This window comes from Dioscorea cayenensis, chromosome 15 (assembly GCF_009730915.1).
Source record: "Dioscorea cayenensis subsp. rotundata cultivar TDr96_F1 chromosome 15, TDr96_F1_v2_PseudoChromosome.rev07_lg8_w22 25.fasta, whole genome shotgun sequence".
Classification (NCBI taxonomy): Eukaryota; Viridiplantae; Streptophyta; class Magnoliopsida; order Dioscoreales; family Dioscoreaceae; genus Dioscorea; species Dioscorea cayenensis.
In genome coordinates, this window is record NC_052485.1 from 15,527,121 (window position 1) to 15,550,623 (window position 23,503).

At 41.5% G+C, this 23,503-nt stretch overlaps 1 non-coding gene across 1 annotated transcript; it reads left to right on the forward strand.

Moving 5' to 3' along the window:
* Positions 1 to 18,918: 18,918 nt before the first annotated feature.
* On the forward strand, positions 18,919 to 19,025 carry LOC120278235. Its single transcript, XR_005541577.1, has one exon. It is a non-coding gene; the product is annotated as a small nucleolar RNA R71 (small nucleolar RNA).
* The last annotated feature ends 4,478 nt before the right edge of the window (positions 19,026 to 23,503 follow it).

Genomic DNA, 23,503 nt, shown 5'->3' on the forward strand with positions numbered 1-23,503 from the left:
ACAAGTTTATGCCATAGATAGCTTTGCTTCTTTAATAAATGGACACATTGGTGGAGATCTTGCTATACATGCACTGGCCAGAATGCTTGAATGTGACTGCCTTTGTGCCCCTCCAAATCGTTGTGCTAAATTGAATACAAGGAGGTTGGCACACATTCTCGCATCTTAAACCTGACTTATGTCTTCACGTTTGAACCTTCTCAAGACTTCCTCTAAATGGTACATTCACGATCTACATTGGCTTTTTTCTCTAACCTTCGGTTTCATAACCCTATATGCATGAAAGTAACATAAATGTACACATATTAGCGTTTAAACCCGAGAAAAGTAATGCTCATCATAAGGAAAGAACACTTCGTATTCTTATCACACAAGCACTTATCATTCCTCTCTTATCTTTTATCTCTATATCAAACTCTTGCAACAATAGGATCCAACGGATCAAGCTCGGTTTCGCATTAGCCTTGTTCACAAGATAACAGAATGCTGATTGATCGGTAAATACAGTGACCTTAGATAAGATGAAGTATGGCCTGAACTTGTCAAAAGCAAACACCACTACTAACAACTCTTTTTCGATTGTTATATAATTTTCTTGAGCACTCATGGGAGTTTTGATAGCATAATAGATTGGTTGGAACTGTCTACCTTTCCTCTAACCCAAAACTTCTCCAACAGCATAATAACTTGCATCACACATGAGCTTAAAGGCTTCATTCCAATCTGGTGTGATCATAATTGGCGCTCGTACTAATTTCTCCTTCAACAAGTTGGAAGCAGTCAAACACTATTCCCAAAATCAAATGGGGCATCCATTTTAAGGAGTTTAGTCAACGGTTGAGTGATCTTTGAAAAATCCTAGATAAACCTCCTGTAGAAACCTGCGTGCCCCAAGAAACTATGAATTCCTTGCACATTTGTTTGTGGTGAAAGCTTTTCTATTACTTCAGTCTTTGAATTGTCTACCTCCATTCCTACTTGGGAAATTTTATGCCAAAGGACAATACCTTCTTGCACCATAAAATGACACTTATTCCAATTAAGAACTAGATTTATCTCTTCACATCTGACCAGCACTCTTTCCAAATTCCTCAAACAAATGTCAAAAGAATCTCCAAACACCGAAAAGTCATCCATGAACATCTCTATGATGTCCTCGAGGAGATCATAAAAAATTGCAGTTATGCATAACTGAAATCTCGTCGGTGCATTACATAACCCGAAAGGCATTATTCTACAAGCAAAAGTACTGTACGGACAAGTAAACGTAGTCTTCCCTTGATCTTCTAGAGATATGGGGATTTGGAAGTATCCCGACATCCCATCAAGGAAACAATAAAACTGATGCCTTGCAAGATGAATCAATAAATGGTCATGGAAAATGATCCTTTTAAGTTGCATCATTCAATCTTCTATAGTTAATGAGACGCGCCACCCTATAACTATCCTAGTTGGAATTAATTCATTCTTTTTATTTCTCACAACTATCATTCCTCCCTTCTTCGGAACTACTTGAGTTGGGCTCACCTATGCACTGTAGGAGATAGGATAGATGATACCCACATCCAAAAGTTTTACCACCTCTTCCTTGACAACTTCCTTAATGTTTGGGTTCAATCTTCTTTGGGGTTGAATCACAGATTTATAGTTATCCTCCATTAAGATTTTATGAGTGCAAAATGACAGATTTATGCCATTTATATCGGAGACCTTCCAAGGGACGACAGATTTATGCCTTTTTAGCATGTTCACCAATTTGTCCTTTTGATCTGTAGAAAGATTTGAAGCCACAATCACCGGGAGTTTTGACCCTTCCATTAGAAAGGCATATTCCAAATGTGGCGGTAGAGTTTTGAGCTCTAACTCGAGTGGGTCCTCAATCGATGGTAGAAATCTGCTTTCCTTCAATCTATCGATTTCCTCAAAATTTTGTCCCTTGTTCAAGATCATTCTTCACCTCTTCCTCTTGTGCTTGTGCATCTGAATGGCCTTCAACAACATCCACATCCTATATCTTGCCAATTTCCTGTACTAAATTTGAATAGCTAAAATAGCAAAATGCAAAGTGTTTCTAAAATGGCTACTCCCCTGCAACAGAGCCAAAATCTTGACAATGGACTTTTGCGTGTGAATTGCAAGTGCACGGGTTTGTCAAAGTAATAATACCTTAGTGATTGGGTAGTCATATCCACAGAAATAGTGATTAAAAACACAAAGATTGCGATTTAACTTAAATAAATATGAATCGATAGTGGTGTGAACAAAATCAATGAAAATAGAAATAAGGAAAGTAGAAGAAGCGCAAATGAAATATAGGGAGGTGATCGACAGAAATTGGGGCACTCGGACATTGCTCACCCTAGGACTATTTTTTCTAGTGCAAGACCAACCATTATGTTTCTCAACTATTTCTTAATGAGTCATGGACATCCTAAAACATACAGTCCCAAACCTTAGGTCAACCGTGACTAACCCTACACTATGCACCGGCGGAGAAATCGCTCAGTCTCAATGCCTCACACTGTGCAAGGTTGCATAAAGCTCTAGGGACACCAAGTGATAAAACCTATTCCCTTATGTAGATCTAACCCTTTGGTGCAGGTGAAAGACCCTTAGTTACAATTAAGCCCAGATACTAAGGATTACTTTAATGCTTCGCTCTGTTGCTTGCGCAACTAAGCCCCAACAAAGTTCGTCTCTTAGCACTTCACTCTATTGTGACCACAAAGAACTTTTGGAACGTGGAGGTAGGATAAATCACACCGGAGGGAAAAAGGGACATTCCGCTACCTCTCAACTCACTCTCTCAACCATCTCCAATCTAGCATTGTCTAACCCTCATGGTGTGTCACTCATCCATAAAAGTTACCAAGATGGATTCTCAACCCTAGTGTCCCTCTTAAGGGAAAATCAACTCAACAAGCATTCAAGATTTGAACTCAAGTAAAGACATCAATTAAAGAAAGCATAATAAAAAGTCAATGAAACAATAACATCCTAGCGTGTACAAGCCCAAGCACCCACTAGGGGCTTAGCTCTCCATGGATCAAGATATAATCAATAATGAAATTGAAAATAAAAGCATGCAATCTATAAGTAAAACCCCCTTGGTATTCGTGTTTCTGATCTTGTGGAGTGGCCGCGTCTTCTTCAAAGGTTCATTCGTCAAGCCTATAGCACACCTCGCGGAATCGATGCCGATAAAAGCTCCCCCAATAACTCTCTTCCGAAGGAATGCGGTGTTGAAAGCCGTAGAACCACTCCAAAAGCATTACCAAAGACCCTGTAAACCCTTGCCGCGAACGCTTCCAAAGATGGTGAAGAGATGTGAAAAAGATGGGAGAAAAGATCCTCTAATCGTGCTGAAATCACAGCTTTAAATAGGCTAGAATCGGGCATCCACACGGGCGTGTGGAATTTCCACATGCCCATGTGAATCTGCAGGAATTGATATTTTGTAGCCTATGAATAGGGCCGGCTATAATAACTTTCCTATAGTGATTTTCTACAATAACCTGCTACAGTACTATGCCAAAATACTCCCGAATCTACACTTTGGCTTCTTTCTTTCATACTTGTCTCCACAACTCTGCACTCACAAAAGAACACAAATACACATGTATTAGCAATAAAATCTGAGAAAATTAATGCTCATTGTAAGAAAAGAATACTTTGTATTACTACTACACAAGAACTTATCACCTTTTTTAATGGAATTTGCAGCAAAATGTGTTGAATCTAAATCCGAATCAAATGAAGAGGATGTGTCTACAACTTGTGTCAAATCGGTTTTCTTAATCGAAGTGTATGGTGTGGATGCTCAAGTAGGAGATGTGGATAGTTTGGATGTTTTCAAGGTAGACAAATCAGAACAAGAGGTACTTAAAGGTGAAATAGAAGACACCTTCAAGGGTTTTGAGGAAATCAAGCAGAAACAAGCAAATTGGCTATGACCTTCAGTGGAAGAATGACACATCCGTATATGCATGTAAATGACAAGTGCACGAGTGTCAAAGTAATAATCCCAGATGAGTGGGTATCGTATCCGCAGAGAGTAGGGAATAAAGACTAAGTTGTTTCTTAACTAATGTGGAAGATGAATAGTGATACGTGTGACAAAATATGAAATAACGAAATTAAAAACAACAAGATAGAAGGCACAAGTAAAGGAGAAGGTAAGCCAATCGATAAAGATGGGGTACCCAGATACTGATCTGCCTAGGACAATCATTTCATGTGCAAGAACCCACTATTATACTTCCTCATTGATGCAATAATGAGTCGTGGAAATCTTTAATTACATGATCCTAGATCTAAGGTCAACCATGCCTAACTCTATACATGTCCCGTAGGAAAGATTGAATAACCTCTCAACCTCGCACTCGCATAGAATTGCAATGAGCTCTAGGGACTCCAAGAGATAAACCCTATTTCTATGTATAGACCTAACCCTTTGGTCCAAGTGAAAGATCCCTAGGCACAATTAAGCCCTAGATGCTAAAATAATTTCAACGCTTAACTCCGTTGCACTCATAACTAAGCCCCAGCAGAAGGTCATCCCTTAACCCATTCACTCTACTATAACCGCAAAGAACTCTTGGAATGTGGAGGTAGGATAGATCACACCGGAGGGGAAAGGGGACGCTTAGTTACCTCTCGACTCATTCTCTGAACCCTCTCCAATCTAGCTTTGTCAAACTCTCATGGTGTGTCACTCACTCACAAGAGTTGCAAAGAAGAACTCTCAACCCTAGTGTCACTCTAGGGGAGCATTCATACAATCAAGTCTCCAAGATTGGAACTCTTAATAAACATCAATTAATTGTAAGCATAATAAAGAGGTTTAATGGAACGAATACATCCAAGGGATCACAAATACCCAAGTATCCACTAGGGGTTTAGCACTCCGTGGAGCTAGATACAATCAATGAAATCGAATGTAAAAACAAAGCATCCATAGAAAACCAACTCGTTAGTCATGGCGATGGTCTTGTAGAGAGTCCTCTACTCGTAGCAAGGGTCCCTTTGTCCAGCCTAGGATACACCTCTCCGGATCGGTGCCGATGAAAGCTCTCCTACTAACCTTCTCCCAAACAGCGCGCGATGTCGAAGCCGTAGAACCTCTCCAAAGCCCTAGCCAATACCTCTCAATACCCTAGTCACCGTCCTCTCTCAAGTTGCGGAAAAGATGGAGAAAAGAATGCAGAAATCAGGGCTGAAATCGGCTTTTAAAAGGCTAGAATCGGGAATCCACACGCCCATGTGATCGCTCATGTGGATTTTCCACAAGGGCGTGTGGAATTTCCACACGCCTGTGTGGATTCTCTATTTTCCTATTTTCTTGGCCGGCTATGAATAGTGCTGGTACAGTATTCTTGCTATAGTTTTTGCTGCATTACCCTACTACAGTACCATCCCGAAATACTCCCGAATCCATGCTTTTATCGAGGTAACACAAACGGGCACACATTTACATCATGGATCGCTTTGCTTCTTCAATAACGGGCATGTTGGTGGAGATCTTGTTCTATATGCACAAGTCAGAATGCTTGAATGTGACTGCCCTTGTGCCCCTCCAAATAGTTGTACTAACTCGAATATGAGGAGGTTGGCACAGATACTCGCATCTCCAACCGGACCTATGTCTTCGCATTTGAACCTTACCGAGATTTCCTCGAAATTAGCGTATTACGACCCACATTGGCTTCTTTCTCTCATATTCGGTCACACAACTTTACCTGCATGAAAGTAACATAAATACACACATATTAGCATTAAAACCCGAGAAACGTAATGCTCAACATAAAGAAAGAACACTTCGTATTCTTATCGCACAAGAACTTATCAAAGAACTTCTTGAGTTGGAGCTGAAAGCACTACTGGAACATTTGGAGTATGCTTTTCTAGCCGAGGGAGCAAAGTTACCGATTATCATTGCTTTAAGCCTCTCTTCTGAGCAAAAAGGACAGTTGGTCAGTATATGAAAATTGCATAAAATAGTCATAACCTAGAAAATTTCAGACATTAAAGGAATCAATCCATCTTTTCGTACTGACAAGGTTCTGATGGAAGATAATTACAAAACTGTGATACAACGTTAATAGAGACTGAATCGAAACATGAAGGAGGTAGTGAAAGAAGATATGGTGAAACTTATTGATGTAGGAGTTATTTACCCCATCTCGGATAGCGCTTAGGTGCGCACAACACAACTGGTACCCAAAAAGGGTAGTATGACTGGTACGTGATCCATAAGCGCATAGGTCATCAAGTAATATCCCGTGTATGACACAGGGGTCGTATTCCCTAGGGTCTTAGGAGCTGCTATTACTTCCCCCTAGACGATGCTATCTAGTCAACCAATTATATGATTAAAACAAGATAATAAAAGTAACAAAGTGAAAACTATAAACACATAGACTAGGACTACCACATAAGCATACTAAGGAAGCAAGTAACAATGAAAGTTCAAGGTCCCCCGGTGATTATCGGAATCACTTCTGCCCAAATCACATACAAGTATTGGGTCTGAATCGCCAACGCCTACAAGTATTTGGTCAAAATCGCTTCTGCCCAAATCACATATTATTATATTAAGTTCGGGACATCTCATATTAATGCCAATACTCAACTTGATATAGCCCTAATGGTTGGAGGGGTACGAAGTACCCGATGGTCACGGTGTATTCGTACATGAATCCATTCTATGCCAAGTGTGTCTAGTATAAGGACGATGGTAACGCTACCAAGTACAACCTAGAAGTTGATATACAGAGTTCTCATGCAAATAAACACATCAGAGTTCACAAGGCCTAAACCACAAACCATACAAATACCATAAATGTAAATCAAGACATCCACAAAAGCAAGTTCATCATAAGGTTCACCGGATGCTCAGTGACCATGGGAGTCTAGTTCATCATAAACAAAGCAGCAAGTGTAGAAGATAAGAGATATAAAGCAAAGCTCAAAACAAACTCCCCTAAGATGTATAACAACACCCCTTGCGTATATCCCGCAAGTGCACAGATCTGTCGAAGTAATAATATCCTAAATGAGTGGGGTATCGTATCCACAGATAGTAGGGAATAAAAACACTTAATTTGTTTCATAACTAAGTAAAAAATGAATAGTGATATTGATAACTGCTTGTGTGATAAGAATACGAAGTGTTTTTTTCCTCATGATGAGCATTGCTTTTATCAGGTTTTAACATTAATACCGTAGTAAAATACTATAGCAGTACTGTTCACGGCCGGCCGAAGAAGGAGTTATCTAGAGATGCCAAATGGGCGTGTCGAAATTCCACACGCCCGTGCGTTAATTTCACATGGGTAGTGTGAAATATTCATATGGACGTGTGGATTTCTGATTCCAGCCATATTTAAGGCCGATTTCAAAATTCTTTTCTCTGTCTTTTCCCTAATTTGAGAGAGGGCTGCAGCTAGGGTTTTGAGAGGTATTGGTTAGGGATTGGGAGAGGTTCTATGGCTTTGACATGGTTCTCCATTTGGAAGAAGGTTAGTGGGAGAGATTTCTTCGGCACCGATCCGGCGAGGTGTATCCTAGGCCGGACAAAGGGATCCTTGGACGAGTAGAGGACTCTCCACAAGACTATCGTCATGACCATGGAGGGGGTTTTCTATTGATTCTCTGTTTTTACATTCGATTTCATTGATTGTAATTAGCTCCATGGAGAGCTAAGCCCCCTAGTGGGTACTTGGATTGTGAACCCTAGGATGTAATTGTTTCTTTGAACCTTTTTTGTTATGCTTCCATTAATTGATGTTTTTATTGAGTTCCAATCTTGAGTGCATTGATTGTATGAATACTCCCTTAGAGTGACACTAGGGTTGAGAGTTCTTGTTGGTAACCCATGTGAGTGAGTTACACACCACGAGAGTTAGACAAAGGTAGATTGGAGAAGGTTGGGAGGGTGAGTCGAGAGATAGCGGAGCGTCCCCTTTCCACCCTGTGTGATTTATTCTACCTCCAATTCCTCGAGTTCTTTGCTGTTATAGTAGAGTGAATGGGCTAAGTGATGACCTTCCGCTGGGGCTTAGTTGGGAGTGTAATGGAGTGAAGTGTTGAAGTGATTTTAGCATCTATGGCTTAATTGTGACTAGGGACTTTTCTCCTGGACCATGGGGTTAAGTCTAAATATAGGAAGATGATTTATCACTTGGAATCCGTAGAACTCATTGCAATTCTATACGAGTGTGAGGTTGAGAGATTGTTCAATTTCTCTTCCGGGACATGTATAGGGTTAGGCATGGTTGACCTTAGATTTGGGACCATGTATTAAGGGATCTCCACGACTCATTAATACATTAGTTAGGAAGCATATTAGAGGGTATTTTGCACTTGAAATGATTCTCCTAGGCGGATCAATATCCTAGTACCCCATTTATATAGATTGCCTTATCTCTCATTTACTTGCTCTCTCTCTCTCTCTCTCTCTCTCTTGTCTCTCTTACTTTTGTTTGTATTACATTTTGTCACACAAATCACTATTCATACTTCTCTAGTTAAGAAACAATTTAAGTATTTTTTACTCCATACTCCCTGTGGATACGATACCCACTCACCTGGGATTTTATTACTTCGACAAACCTGTGCACTTGCAGGACATACGCAAGGGGCGTTGTCAAGTTTTTGGTGCCGTTGCCAGGGAGTAGGCGTTTAGAGATACTTTGCATGTTGTTTTCTTAGCTTTTAATTTATTCATTCTATTTCACATCTTCTCTTCTATCATCATTCTGATCTATCTTCTTTTTCCTTGATTATATAAAAAAAATGATTGACATGACCGAGTTACTCGATACTATCACGGGAATGGTTGAAAATGTGAAGCAGAAAGTTCAAGTGTTTGCAATACTGGACACACCATGCTACTTCATGTAAGAGCTAGATACTATTCAACATTTTGTGGAAGAATCAGTTGAAGAGTACATTGCCAAAATTCAAGAGCGAGATTGCAACCTAAATATTGTGCTAGATCAGTTTGAAAGATCTGTATTGGCATCGATGAGCGATCACTTAGAAGAAAGTTTGGAGAAAGTCCTTGATCAGTTTAACTTGTCTTATCACGAAAAAATGCAAGAACTTTTCTTTGTGGGTGTGTCGTTATTGGTAGGGAAGATTTGTGGATTGAATACATCGATAGTCGTTGAAGATCATACAGAAATACATTCACAAGTGGAAGAAGGGAATAATCAATTCGAGTAGGAAACAAACAAGTTTGATGAAATTGACAGGTTAAAGGAGAGCAGGTTGCGTCCATCAATTGATGAACCTCCAACCCTAGAGCTTAAGACCTCGCCAGCACACTTAGAGTATGCCTTCTTGATGAAAGAATCTAAACTTTCGGTGAATATAGCTTTCGAACTTGTCTGTGGAGCAAAAGGATAAGCTTGTTAGCATGTTGAAAAAGCATAAGTCAGCTATTGCGTGGAAGATTTCAGACATCAAGGGCATAAATCCGTCCTTTTGCACCCATAAAAGCTTAATGGAAGATGACTACAAATTTGTAATCCAACCACAGCGAAGACTAAATCCAAACATGAACGAAGTTGTCAAAGTAAAAGTAGTGAAGCTCCTAAAAAGGGGGGATGGCAGTTGTGATGAATGAAAAGAATGAGTTGATTCTGACCAGCAAAGTTACAGGGTGGCGAGTTTGCATCGATTATAGAAGATTAAATAATGCCACTCAAAAAGATCATTTCCCTTTGCTATTTATAGATCAGATGTTGGAATGTTTACCGGGGCATCAATTTTATTGTTTCCTTGATGGCATGTCGTTATACTTTCAAATCCCTATAGCTCCAGAAGATCAGGAGAAGACCACATTTACTTGTCCTTACAGTACGTTTGCTTACAGATGAATGCCTTTTGGGTTGTGTAATGCACCAGCCACATTCAAATGTTGTATGACATCCATTTTTGATGATCTGCTGGAAGATATTATGGAGGTATTCATTGATGATTTTTTTGGTATTTGGGGACTCTTTGGACAAATATTTAAAGAATTTGGAGAGAGTTCTAGTAAGATGTGAAGAAACGAACCTCATCCTCAATTGGGAGAAGTGTCACTTCATGGTCCAAGAAGGCCTTGTCCTTGGACATAAGATTTCCTAAGCAGGATTGGAGGTGGATACGACAAAGATTGAGGTGATTTTAAAGCTTCCTCCACCTACAAATGTGAAAGGGGTCCGCAGTTTCTTGGGCCACGCAGGGTTTTACAGAAGGTTTATCAAGGACTTCTCGAAGATCACGCAACCATTGACTAAACTCTTAGAAAAAGATGCTCTTTTTGACTTTGGGGATGATTGCCTACGTGCATTCAATTTGTTGAAGGAAACATTAGTGCAAGCACCAATTCCGACAATACCAGATTGGAATAGACCCTTTTAGCTCATGTGTGATGCAAGTGATTACGCTATGGGAGCAGTTTTGGGACAAAGGAAAGATAATCAATTCCGTCTAGTTTATTTTGCTAGCAAGACTCTCACAAGTGCTTAGGAGAATTATACAACTACCAAAAAGGAATTATTAGCGGTGGTGTTCGCATTTGACAAGTTTTGATCATTTTTGATATGGAAATAAAAGACAAGAGGGGAATTGAAAATGTGGTTGCACATCAACTTTCAAGATTAGATGGGTGTGAAGGGCAAGAACCGGTAAGCAAGGAGATCAATGATTTTTTACCAGAAGAACATTTGTATGTAATATAGGAATCAAAGTCGGAGGGTACTCCATGGTTTGCGGATTTTGCAAACTATTTGTCGGGAAAGGTACTAAAGCAAGGCCTCAGTTTTTAGCAGAAGAAAAAGTTTTTCAGTTATTTAAAAAACTACTTTTGGGATGACACTTACTTGTTCCATATTTGTGCCGACCATGTGGTTCGACGATGTGTATCTAGGGAGGAGGGTTGTAGCATTATTACACATTGTCATTCGGGTTTCGTTGGGGGCACTATGCTTTGAGCTGGATCACTGAGAAAGTTATAGCCTCCGGGTTTTATTGGCCGACTTTATTCCAGGACACCCATCAGTTTGTTCTTCGATGTGATAGTTGTCAGAGGGCTGGAAACTTATCGTGAAGAGATAAGATGCCTCAAAGTCCGATGCAATTTTGTGAGGTGTTACATGTGTGGGTAATTGATTTCATGGGACCATTTTCGAAGTCTAATGGTAATCAATATATCTTAGTGGTAGTTGATTATGTTTCTAAATGGGTGGAAGCTCAAGCCCTTCCAACCTATGATGCTAGAGCGGTAGTAAAATTTCTGAAGAGGTTGTTTGCCTGGTTTGGAACCCCATGAATCATCATAAGCGATCGAGGGACTCATTTTTGCAATTCATAACTCTAGAAAGTATTGAATCGTTATGGGGTGCAGCATCGTCTTGCCACCCCCTATCACCCACAAATGAGTGGACAAGTGGAAGTCAAAAATACAGAACTCAAGAGGATTTTAACCAAGTCTGTGGAACAAGGAAAGCGGGACTGGTCGAAATGGTTAGACGACACACTTTGGGCTCATCGAACATCATACAAAACACCAATAGGGACCACTCCCTATAATTTGGTTTATGGAAAATCCTGTCAAGTGCCTGCGGAGTTAGAGCATAGAGCATATTGGGCAATCAAGGCCATGAATTTGTACTTGCACAAGTCGGGGGAACAAAGAATGCTACATCTTAATGAGTTAGATGAATGGAGGATGAAAGCATATGAGAATGCTAGGATTTATAAGGAAAGTGACACGTCCGTATATGCGTGTAAACCGCAAGTGCACGGGTGTCGAAGTAATAGTCCCAGATGAGTTGGTATCGTATCCACTGAGAGTAGGGAATAAAGACACTTAAGTTGTTTCTTAACTAGTGTAGAAGATGAATAGTGATAAGTGTGACAAAATATGAATTAACAAAAATAAAAACAACAATATAGAAGGCACAAGTAAAGGAAAAGGTAAGGCAATAGATAAAGATGGGGTTCCCAGATATTGATCCGCCTAGGATAATCGTTTCAAGTGTAAGAACCCTCTATTATACTTCCTAATCGATGCAACAATAAGTCGTGGAAATTCTTCATTACATGATCCCAAATTTAAGGTCAACCATGTCCTCGAGGAGAGATTGAATAACCTCTCAACCTTGCACTCGCATGGAATTGCAATCAGCTCTAGGGATTCCAAGTGATAAACCCTATTCTAATGTATAGACATAATCCTTTGGTCCAGGTGAAAGATCCCTAGCCAAAATTAAGTACTAGATGCTAAAATCACTTCAACGCTTCACTCCGTTCCACTTGCAACTAAGCCAAAGTGGAAGGTCATCCCTTAGCCCATTCACTCTACTATGGCCGCAAAGACCTGTTAAAATATGGTGGTACGATAGATCACACTTGAGGGTAAAGGGGACGCTCCGCTACCTCTCGACTCACCATCAACCCTCTCCAATCTAGCTTTGTCTAACTCTCATGGTGTGTCACTCACTCACAAGAGTTGCAAAGAAGAACTCTCAACCCTAGTGTCACTCTAGGGGAGCATTCATGCAATCAAGTCTCCATGATTAGAACTCACAATAAAAATCAATTAATTGAAATCATAATAAAGAGTTTCAATAAAACGAATACATCCTAGGGTTCACAAATACCAAAATACCATCTAGGGGTTTAGCTCTCCATGGAGCTAGATACAATCAATAAAATGGAATGTAAAAACAAGGCATCCATAGAAAACCCCTCATAAGTCATGGCGATGTCTCGTGGAGAGTCCCCTATTCGTCGCAAGGGGCCCTTTGTCCAGCCTAGAATACACCTCGCCAGATCTGTGCCGACGAAAGCTCTCCCACTAACTTTCTTCCAAACGGCGCGCGATGTTAGAGCCGTAGAACCTCTCCAAAGCCCTTGCCAATACCTCTCAAAACCCTAGCCACCACCCTCTCTCAAGTTGGAGAAAAGATGGAGAAAAGAATCCTGAAATCGGTGCTGAAATCCACTTTTAAAGGGCTGGAATCAGGATTTCACACGCCCGTGTGGGTGCCCTTGTGGATTTTTCACACGGGCGTCCGAAATTTCAACACACCGATGTGGATTCTCTGTTTTCTTGTTTTATAGGCCAGCTGTAAACAGGGCTAGTACAGTATTCTTGCTACAGTTTTGCTATAGTACCCTACTACCGTACCTGCACGAAATACTCTCCAATCTATGCTTTCATTGAGGTAAAGCAAAAGGGCACACATTTACATCGTGGATCGCTTTGCTTCTTCAATAATGGACATGTTGGTGGAGATCTTGTTCTATATGCACAAGTCAAAATGCTTGAATGTGGCTGCCCTTGTGCCCCTCCAAATAGTTGTGCTCACTCGAATACGAGGAGGTTGGCACACATTCCTATATCTGGAACCCCAACCTATGTCTTCGCGTTTGAATCTTAGCAAGATTTCCTCCAAATTAGTGCATTACGATCCACATTGGCTTCTTTCTCTCATATTCGGCCTCACAACCCTACCTGCATGAAAGTAACATAAATACACACATATTTTCATTAAAACCTGAGAAAAGTAATGCTCAACACAAGGAAAGAATGCTTCACATTATTATCGCAGAAGCACTTAACAAACTACCCCACACTTAAGCTTTTGCATGTTCTCAAGCAAAAGTTATAACATTAAAGCATAGACGAAGGAAATATTGGAAGTTCTTCGCCTTAGGTTCACCAAATCATACAAAAAGTGCATTCTACAAGTACGGGAAATTTCAACATTAAATAAGAAAAATCAATGCTCTAGCTAAAAACTTGAATCAAAAAGGACAAAAACTCAAAATCATGTAAGTGTGTGAACTCACTCAAGTCAACCCAAAGTATACTCCTCAAAGTTATATGTATAAGGGACTTATTTATCTACAAAAGGTCACAAAAATTAAAAAAGGATAGTAGCTTCACACATCCTCTAAGGTAGCCCTTTCCAAAGTGGCAGCTAAGGTGGTTTTCACACTTTCAATGTGGTAGCTCTTTCTACCGGAGTGGTAGCTTCCACACATCCCATGAGATAGCTCTTTCTCTCATTAGGGCATAACTAGTATCTGACTTATGAGAGTAGTAGCTTCATACATCATAGGTGGTAGCTCTTTCCACCCAACAAGCACAACTAAACAACAAAACTATTTTGTTCTTTCTTTTCATTTTTTCATTTTTTTCATTTTTTTTTCTGAATTAACACAAGAAACAACTAAAACTAGTCCCTTGTACATCAAACGTGAGTTTCCAAAGGAGTTCAAAGAGTGAGTAGTGCAACAAGTGTCAATCGGGCAAAAATTCCTAGAAATTCAAGCAAAACCAAGAGCATGAAAACATTCAATGTTAAAAATTCTCCTAAACTCAACAATATAATCAATGCAACTAAGGTGAAGCTCCATATGCTATGTGAGCATGTATATCAATTAAAACTAGTATAAAAGAGATGCGTGGACTATGAAACTCCCCCCACACTTAAGTTGTACATTGTCCCCAATGTACACATGCAAGCTCATTCCTAATGTAAATCAATTGGATTCAGATGTGGGAGAAGCAATCAAAACAGTACTACCCTGACTCCTAGTGTTGCATTTGATGGAGCTAAGTCCTTGGGAGCGTTGTTCTAACGGGTTGTGAAGCTCACACGGCCAAGTGCCGAGACACCTTGGCCGTGCCCATGACAAAGTCTCAATTCCCATGATGACAAGACCATCTGCACACATACATGAGGGGGTTTAGTGAAGCTTAATAAAAAACAAAAATAACTAAAGTATATAAAAGATAAGACAATGAATACAACTCGAGATACAAAACGAAAATAAACTCAGAAGGAAAGTTCTTTCTGAGTATACAAGTCCAAAATAAAATGCGGAAATAAAAGACGAGGAAAATATAATTAAATGTCGATGTCGCGCTCTGGCTCTACTGCTGCTGCTGTTGGTGATGAAGCACATGGTGGGTCATCTGGTTCCGGAATAGGGGATGGAGGTACCGGAGAAACTGAGGTGGCCTAAGGATTCCTCGGCCGCAGGACAAATGACGAGCTGACGTCTCACTCTAAGATCTGCTGTAATGTGTCCAAATATGCCATGAACTCCATATATTGTACAGCTTGCGCAACCCTAATATTGGCAATCTCTGCTCGGGCCTCTGCTACCTCTGTCCGTATCACCCCCACAACACTCGCGAGCCTCTCAAAGCAATCCTGTGCTCGGGATGGTGAAAACATGCACACGGGGGTTGGGTCCTCTGTCACCAGAGGTGTCTCAGTCTCCATAGGTGCTGACTGAGTCTTGGAGGCAGGCTGGGAAGCCTCGGCATCATCACCCTCCTTCTCGGCTATCTTTGGGACTGGTAGAACTAGAGCATAAACCCGTGTAAGCTGCCGGATGGCCGGCTCTCTAATCGACAATAACTACCTCCAACCACCCACTGAAATGAGATCCTTGACCTCATCAGCAAACTCATCCCGCTACGGCAAATCTCTCAATATACTCATGTCAAAGAACTGAGTCTGTCAAAACCAAAGTCTCGACAAACGCTCAAAATGAGCCTGATGCTCAGGGATAGTGAATCTCAAGCTATCGGACTCAGGAGACGACTCTCGCGGATGCTTATCAGCTTGCTTCTTTGACCTGGGTGCCATAGTCTACAAAAATTGAAAGAGAATTGATCAAACTAGTTAATTAAACATAGTTGCAGAAATCCTCACGGTCGTGCGGAATTTCCGCACGCCCGTGTGGATCCACAGGTCATGAACAAACTCACGACCATGCTTTAAACTCCACAAATGCACCATTAAAATGATTTTACTTTGTTCTAAATATAAATAATCATTCTAATTGAAGAAACGAAGCATTATTGACTAGTTTCATCGATGAAAATCATGAATTTATGAAAGAAATCAAAGATAGGGCTTACCGTCGAGTTGAGATGAGAAAGCTTTGAAAACGGCTGGAAAACAAAGCAAAATCCTTCCAAATTGGCGATATGAAGTCGGGAAACAATGTAGAGGTGCTCTCACACAACTGGAGGATTTTAGGGTAAAGAGGAAATATAATACTTTTAAAAGGACTCGCGCCTCTTGGAGTTCTGTACATCCGCATGGGCGTGTGGAAATTACACACGCCCGTGTATCTCCACAAGAAAGCTTCACAAGGGCAGGTACATACCCCTATGTGCTCTCGGGAAAACACTCACTATTTCTAAAGGCAAATACATGGGTGTGTGAAAAATATTCACGCTTGTGCACCCGACCTACATGTGCAGCCGCACGCCCTTGTGGCTGCTCTGAACATCCGTGAAAAATTGCTAACTGTTCCTCACGCCTGTGTGAAAATTTCGCACGGGCGTGGGTATTCACAAGCCCAACTCAAAGGGGCAAGCACACGCCCCTGTGACTTCTCAGGATGGAGAGAGCTTCACCGCAGAGATTCACACGGGCGTGCGTAAATTACCCACGCCCGTGCGATTTTCACAAGGTCACCCACAGGGGTGAGTCCACGCCCCTGTGTGCTTTCGGGAAAATTTGCTAATCTCCGCAGGACTTCACACGCCCATGAGGAAATTACACACGGGCGTGCGAGGATTGCATGGTCATTCACAGGGGTGAGTCCACACCCCTGTGCCTTCTCTGGATGAGCTCACAATACAAAACTACGGGCGTGTGTTGATTCCACACACCCGTGGATTTTCACTGGATGCCTTAGAAAATTCTGCAGGCTCTGCAGAAAATTTTTGAACATGCTTACACACTCAGATCCTGCCCTAATATGCAATTTATACCAGTGAAAAACATGAGAAATAGCTCAAACGACCAAAACTTCGCCAAACTCACATGAAAACACACGATGAATTTGAAAACCAACGATAAAATCACAGCAGAAATATAAAACATCATGACACCAACACTCAACAATTTATTCAAGCAACACTAAACTACCAAATTAAGAAAATAGTAAACACCTCGGTTGCCTCCCAAAAAGCGCTTTTTTAACGTCACTTAGCTTGGCGTACCTTGTCTTATGTCATGGGGCTCATAGATGAAAGTTTCCCTCTTACCCATGGCTTGGAAACATGATGAGCAAAATCTCTTGAGGGTAGAGGGTGAATTGTCGGGCTTGGGACTGCCTAACAATGATTCACCCAGTTTGTTTGGTTCACGCAAGTCTCCAACATCCTTGGAGCGTTTCCATTGGTGTCTCCTAGCCTTCTTCAATTTCCGGAACACCTTCTTCAAGATCCCCGTGGTCAATGGTACTTCTTCCGTCGAACCAAGCATTATTTCTTCTTCATTGTCCTCCTCTTGGTTGAACAAGCCTTCGTATGGATCCGGATTGAACATTTCCTGCATGTACTCATCAACAATCTCATCATTAGCATCTAGAAAATACAAAGTATCATCGAAATCAAGAGAATGCCGCATGGCTTCAGCAATGTGGTATGTGAGGTTGTCATCTCCAACTCTCAAAGTTAGCTCTCCACCGTCAATGTCAATCAATGCCTTAGAAGTCCGCAAAAACGGCCTCCCAAGTATCAAGGGTACATCTACATCCTCATCGACGTCTATCACTACGAAGTCTATAAGAAATATATACTTGTCCATCTTGACAAGCACATCTTCAATGATACCCTTCGGATGTCTCACCATTCGATCCGCCAATTGTAAAGTCATCTGAGTAGGCTTAGGCTCGCCCAAGCCTAGCTTTTGAAAGAAGGTGTATGGCATGACGTTGATACTAGCCACTGAGTCCGCCAATGCCATTTCTTCACCTAGATTGCAAATATTATAGGGAATGATAAAGCTTCCTAGGTCTTTCTTCTTGTTCGGCATGTTCTTTTGCAAAACCGCCGAGCAAGACACATCTAAGATCACTGAAGCACTCTCTTTTAACTTCCTCTTGTTGGTCAACAAGTCTTTCAAGAATTTTGCATACTTAGGCATTTGGGCCAATGCCTCAACAAAATGAATATTGATGTGGAGTTGCTTTAAAAAACTCAGGAACTTCTTCTTTTGTTTATCCCCTTGGTCATTCTTCAATCTAGAGGGATAAGGGATCCTTGGCTTGAAAGGGGGGGAGGCACGTCCTTCTCTATGCTTGTTCCCTCTTCAACCTCTATAACCTTGGGTGCGTGTTCATTTGGCTTCTCACTCAGAAGCCTAACGTCGACCTCACGACTACTTCTCAAAGTGATTGCCTTCACATGCTCTCTAAGACTGAGCAATCTGTCCCACTTGATTTTCAAGATTATGTAAGGAGACGGTATGGTTGCAAAGTTTAGCCTAAACTGATTCAAACCTTGTATTTCACAATTGCACAAACCTAGTCAAGGCCTTCTCCAAATCGGTCATTCGGGTCTCCAAACCTGAAACTCTGTTTTCCACATTTGGGCCTTGTTGTTGGAAATCCGGTGGCCCCATGGCCTTTTGTGGACCTTGGTTACTCCACGAGAAATTGGGATGATTCTTCCAACCCGGATTGTAGGTGTTGTTGTATGGGTTCCGTTGAGTCCTCATGCCATTACCTACAAAATCGACATTCTCAACCTAAGATGCATCACCAATAGATATCAGGCAATCGGAGGAAGCATGTCCTCCACCACACCCGGTGCAAGTAATCATGGACGCTACTCTATTCGATGTTAGAAGATCTAACTTCTTACTCAATGATTCCACTTGTGCTGGCAACGAAGTCACTGCATCTATCTCATGGAGACTGGCCACCTTTTTCTTCTCCCTAGCATTCCCTTGGTAGTTGTTTAACCCCATTTCATCAATTAATTGACGAGCCTTACCAGGGGTCTTGCTACATAAGGTACCTCCTGTTGTCACATCCAAGAGTTGCTTTGTACTCGGATTTAGATCGTTGTAAATGGTCTGAATAATCATCCACTCCGGGAATCCGTGTTGCGGGCACTTTCTCAGGAGATCCTTGAACCTTTCCCACATCTCAAATAGAGACTCCAATTCCAATTGTACAAATGATGAGATCTCATTCCTAAGCTTTGCAGATTTTTCGGGAGGGAAATAACTGCCAAGAAAAGCTTCTACCATCTCCTCCCATGTGGTAATTAATGCTCTAGGTAATGAGTGTAGCCACTACTTCGCTCTCCCTTTCAAGGAAAATGGGAAGGCTCTCAACTTGATGGCATCATCCGTTACCCCATTTATCTTCAGCATATCACACACCTTGAGAAACTTCTCTATATGACTGTTTGGATCCTCATCGGCCAAACCATTGAACTGTGTAGATTGCTGCAACATATGGATGAATGTCTGCTTCAGCTTGATGTTTTGAGCTGTAATCGGAGGATGCACAATGCTCGATTGTGTCCCTAATACTGAAGATCTGGCATAATCGGATAATGTCCACTGCTGCTCATTCTGTTCTACCATGTTTTCAGATTCTTCTACTTCCAAATCAGCTAGATTAGACTATTCTTGTACAGGTTCTTTTCTTTTTCTTCTAATTGTACGTTCAAGCTCGGGATCTCCTTCAATCAGTATGGAGGGGTTCCCTCGGGTCATAACCTGGAGCTGCACCCAAAAAAGAAAGAAAAAAAAATTAGAACGATGATAGAATAAGAAAATATGAAATAGAATGAATAAATGAATAGCTATGAAAACAAAGTGCAAAGTATCTCTAAACACCTACTCCCCAGCAACGGCTCCAAAACTTGACATGTCCGTACATGCGTGTAAACTGCAAGTTCACGGGTGTCAAAGTAATAATCCCAGATGAGTGGGTATCGTATCCATACAGAGTAGAGAATAAAGACACTTAAGTTGTTTCTTAACTAGTGTAGAAGATGAATAGTGATAAGTGTGACAAAATATGAAATAACAAAAATAAAAACAACAAGATAGAAGGCACAAGTAAAGGAGAAGGTAAGGCAATCGATAAAGATGGGGTACCCAGATATTGATCAGCCTAGCACAATCATTTCAAGTGGAAGAACCCTCTATTATACTTCCTAATTGATGCAACAATGAGTTATGGAAATCCTTAATTACATAATCCCAAATCTAAGGTCAACCATGCCTTACTCTATACATGTCCCGGAGGAGAGATTGAATAACATCTCAACCTCGCACTCGCATAGAATTACAATAAGCTCTAGGGATTCCAAGTGATAAACCCTATTCCTATATATAGACCTAACCCTTTAGTACAGGTGAAAGATCCCTAGCCACAATTAATCCCTAGATGCTAAAATCACTTCAACGCTTCACTCCGTTGCACTTGCAATTAAGCCGCAGCGAAAGGTCATCCCTTAGCCCATTCACTCTACTATGGCCTCAAAGAACTCTTGGAATGTGGATGTAAGATAGATCACAGCTGAGGGGAAAGGGGACGCTCTGCTACCTCTCGACTCACCCTCTTAACCCTCTCCAATCTAGCTTTGTCTAACTCTCATGGTGTGTCACTCACTCACAAGAGTTGCCAAGAAGAACTCTTAATCCTAGTGTCACTCTAGGGGAGCATTCATACAATCAAGTCTCCAAGGTTAGAACTCACAATAAACATTAATTAATTAAAATCATAATAAAGAGGTTCAATGAAACGAATACATACTAGAGTTCACAAATACCCAATTACCCACTAGGGGTTTAGCTCTCCATGGAGCTTGATACAATCAATGAAATTGAATGTAAAAACAAGACATCCATAGAAAACCCCCTCGTTAGTCATGGTGATGGTCTTGCGGAGGGTCCTCTACTCGTCGTAAGGGTCCCCTTGTCCGGCCTGGGGTACACCTCACCGGATCAGTGCCGACGAAAGCTCTCCCACTAACCTTCATATAAACGGTGCACGAAGTCGGAGCCATAGAACCTCTTCAAAGCCCTAGCCAATTCCTCTAAAAGCTGTAGCCGCCATCCTCTCTCAAGTTGGGGAAATGATGGAGAAAACAATGCTGAAATCATTGCTGAAATCGGCCTTTAAAGAGCTGGAATCAGGATTTCACACGCCGGTGTGGGCGCCCCTGTGGATTTTTCACACGGGCGTGTGGAATTTCAACACACCTATGTGGATTCTCTGTTTTTCTGTTTTCTAGGCCTGCAGTGAACAGTGCTGATACAGTATCTTGCTACATTTTTTGCTATAGTACCCTACTATAGTACCTGCCCGAAATACTCTCGAATCTATGCTTTCATTGAGGTAACGCAAAAGGGCACACGTTTACGTCGTGGATCACTTTGCTTCTTCAATAATGGACATGTTGGTGGAGATCTTTTTTAATATGCACAAGTCAGAATGCTTTAATGTGACTGCCCTTGTACCCCTCCAAATAGTTGTGCTAACTCGAATACGAGGAGGTTGGCACACATTCACGCATCTCGAATCCGACCTATGTCTTCGCTTTTGAACATTAGCAAGCCTTCCTCCAAATTGGTGCATTACGACCCACATTGCCTTCTTTCTCGCATATTCAGCCTCACAACCCTACCTGCATGAAAGTAACATAAATACACACATATTAGCGTTAAAGCCGAGAAAAGTAATGTTCAACATAAGGAAAGAATGCTTCGCATTCTTATCCCATAAGAACTTATCAGAAATAATTCGGAAATAGCATGACAAGCATATTAAAAATTCAAAGAAGTTCAAAGTAGGTAATCAAGTGTTGTTATTCAATTCTCATCTACGGTTATTTCCGGGGAAGCTCAAGTCTAGATGGTTTGGCCCTTATGTGGTGATCGAAGTTTCACCTCATGGGGCTGTTGAGATTACCCATCCAAAGAAGGGTACATTTAAGGTAAACGGACACAGATTGAAACCTTACTATGGAATAGAGGTTAGTAATCCTGACAAGGAAGTATTCCTCCTTCATGAGCCCCCGAAAGGTAAGGAAGAGATACGTCAAGCTTAGTGACGTAAAACAAGCGCTTATTAGGAGGCAACCAAGTGTTTGCTGTTTACTTAGGTTTTAGTTTAGTTTTGTGTGAATAAAGTGTTGAGTGCTGGTGTCTTGATTTTTAGATGCTTTTGTTGTGTTTTCATGCGGATTTGGTGAACTTTAGGTTGTTGAGCTTATTTTTCATGTTTTCTCTGGTTAAAGTTGCCTCGTAAAGCAAGCTCTGAATGTATAGTTAAGTTTAGAAAATCCTGCAGTGCTTGCAAAGTTCTCTAAGTGTCCAGAGACAACACACGGTTGTGTGGAATTACTACATAGGCGTGTGTTTTTGTTCAGAGCTCATCCAAAGAAGGCATAGGGGCGTGGACTCTCCCCTGTGAGTGACCTTGTGATTGTCTATGCCTGTGGGTAATTTCCGCAGGGGCGTGCGCCTTCCTGTAGAGACTTGGCGAATTATACTGAGAGCACACAGGGGCTTGGACTCGCCCTTGGTAGTGACCCTGTTAAAAACGCACGGGCGTGGGACTTTTTCGCACGCCCGTGTGGATCTTTCCAGATGAACTTTCTCCATCCCTAAAAGTAACAGGGGCGTGTGGTTAACCCTGTGGGTTAGGCCTGTGAATGTCCACGCCCGTGCAAAATTTCTGCACGGGCGTGAGAATCACTTAGCGATTCATCTGGGTTGAACAGAGAAGCTACAGGGGCGTGCGACTGCAGTGTGGGTCGGGCGCACGGGCATGGGTAATTTTTGCACGGCCGTGCGGTTGCATTCAGAGAGGTAGAGGGTTTTTTTGAGAGACTACAGGGGCGTGTACCTGCCCTTGTGATGCTTTCCTATGGAGGCGCACGGGTTTGGGGAATTTTTGCACGCTCGTGTAGATGTACAGAACGCTAAAAGGCACGAGTCCTTTTTAAAGGATCATCGTTTCTTTTCATCCTCACATTCTCCAGTCATCCAAGAGCACTCTCACACCTTTTCCCGGCCTCGTAGAGCCAATTTGGATGGATTTTTGTTTGGTTTTCCGACCGATTCAAGTTTTTCCTATTTCACATAGTCGGTAAGCCTTATCTTTTGTTTTCTTCATCAATCCTTGATATTAATTGATTAAACTGGTGAATAATGCTTAGTCTTTGCAATTAGAATGATTATGCATGTTTAGAACAAAGTTAGAAGCTATTTAACGGTGTATTTTTGGATTTTTGAGGCGTGGCTGTGCGTTTTTCAAGCCCCGTGGATCCACACGGGTGTGCGGAAATCCCACACGACCGTGTGGATTTCTACAGCATTGCTTAATTAACTGGTTTAATCGATTTTCTTCCAAATCTTACAACTATTGCACCTTAGTCTAAGAAGTAAGCCGAGAAACGGCCGTGTGGGTCATCTCCTAAGTCTGAGGGCATAAGATTTGCTATTCTTGAGCACCAGCCGCGTTCTGAGCGTTTATCGAGACTTTGTTTCGGACAGACTCGATTCCTGGACACGAGCATATTGAGAGATCTACAGCAGGGAGATGAGTTCACAGATGAGGTCGATGATCTCGTTTCAGTGGGAGGTTGGAGGCAGTTATTGTCTACTAGGGACCAAGCCATTCGTGAGCTTACACTTGAAGTCTTATCGTCATTTGA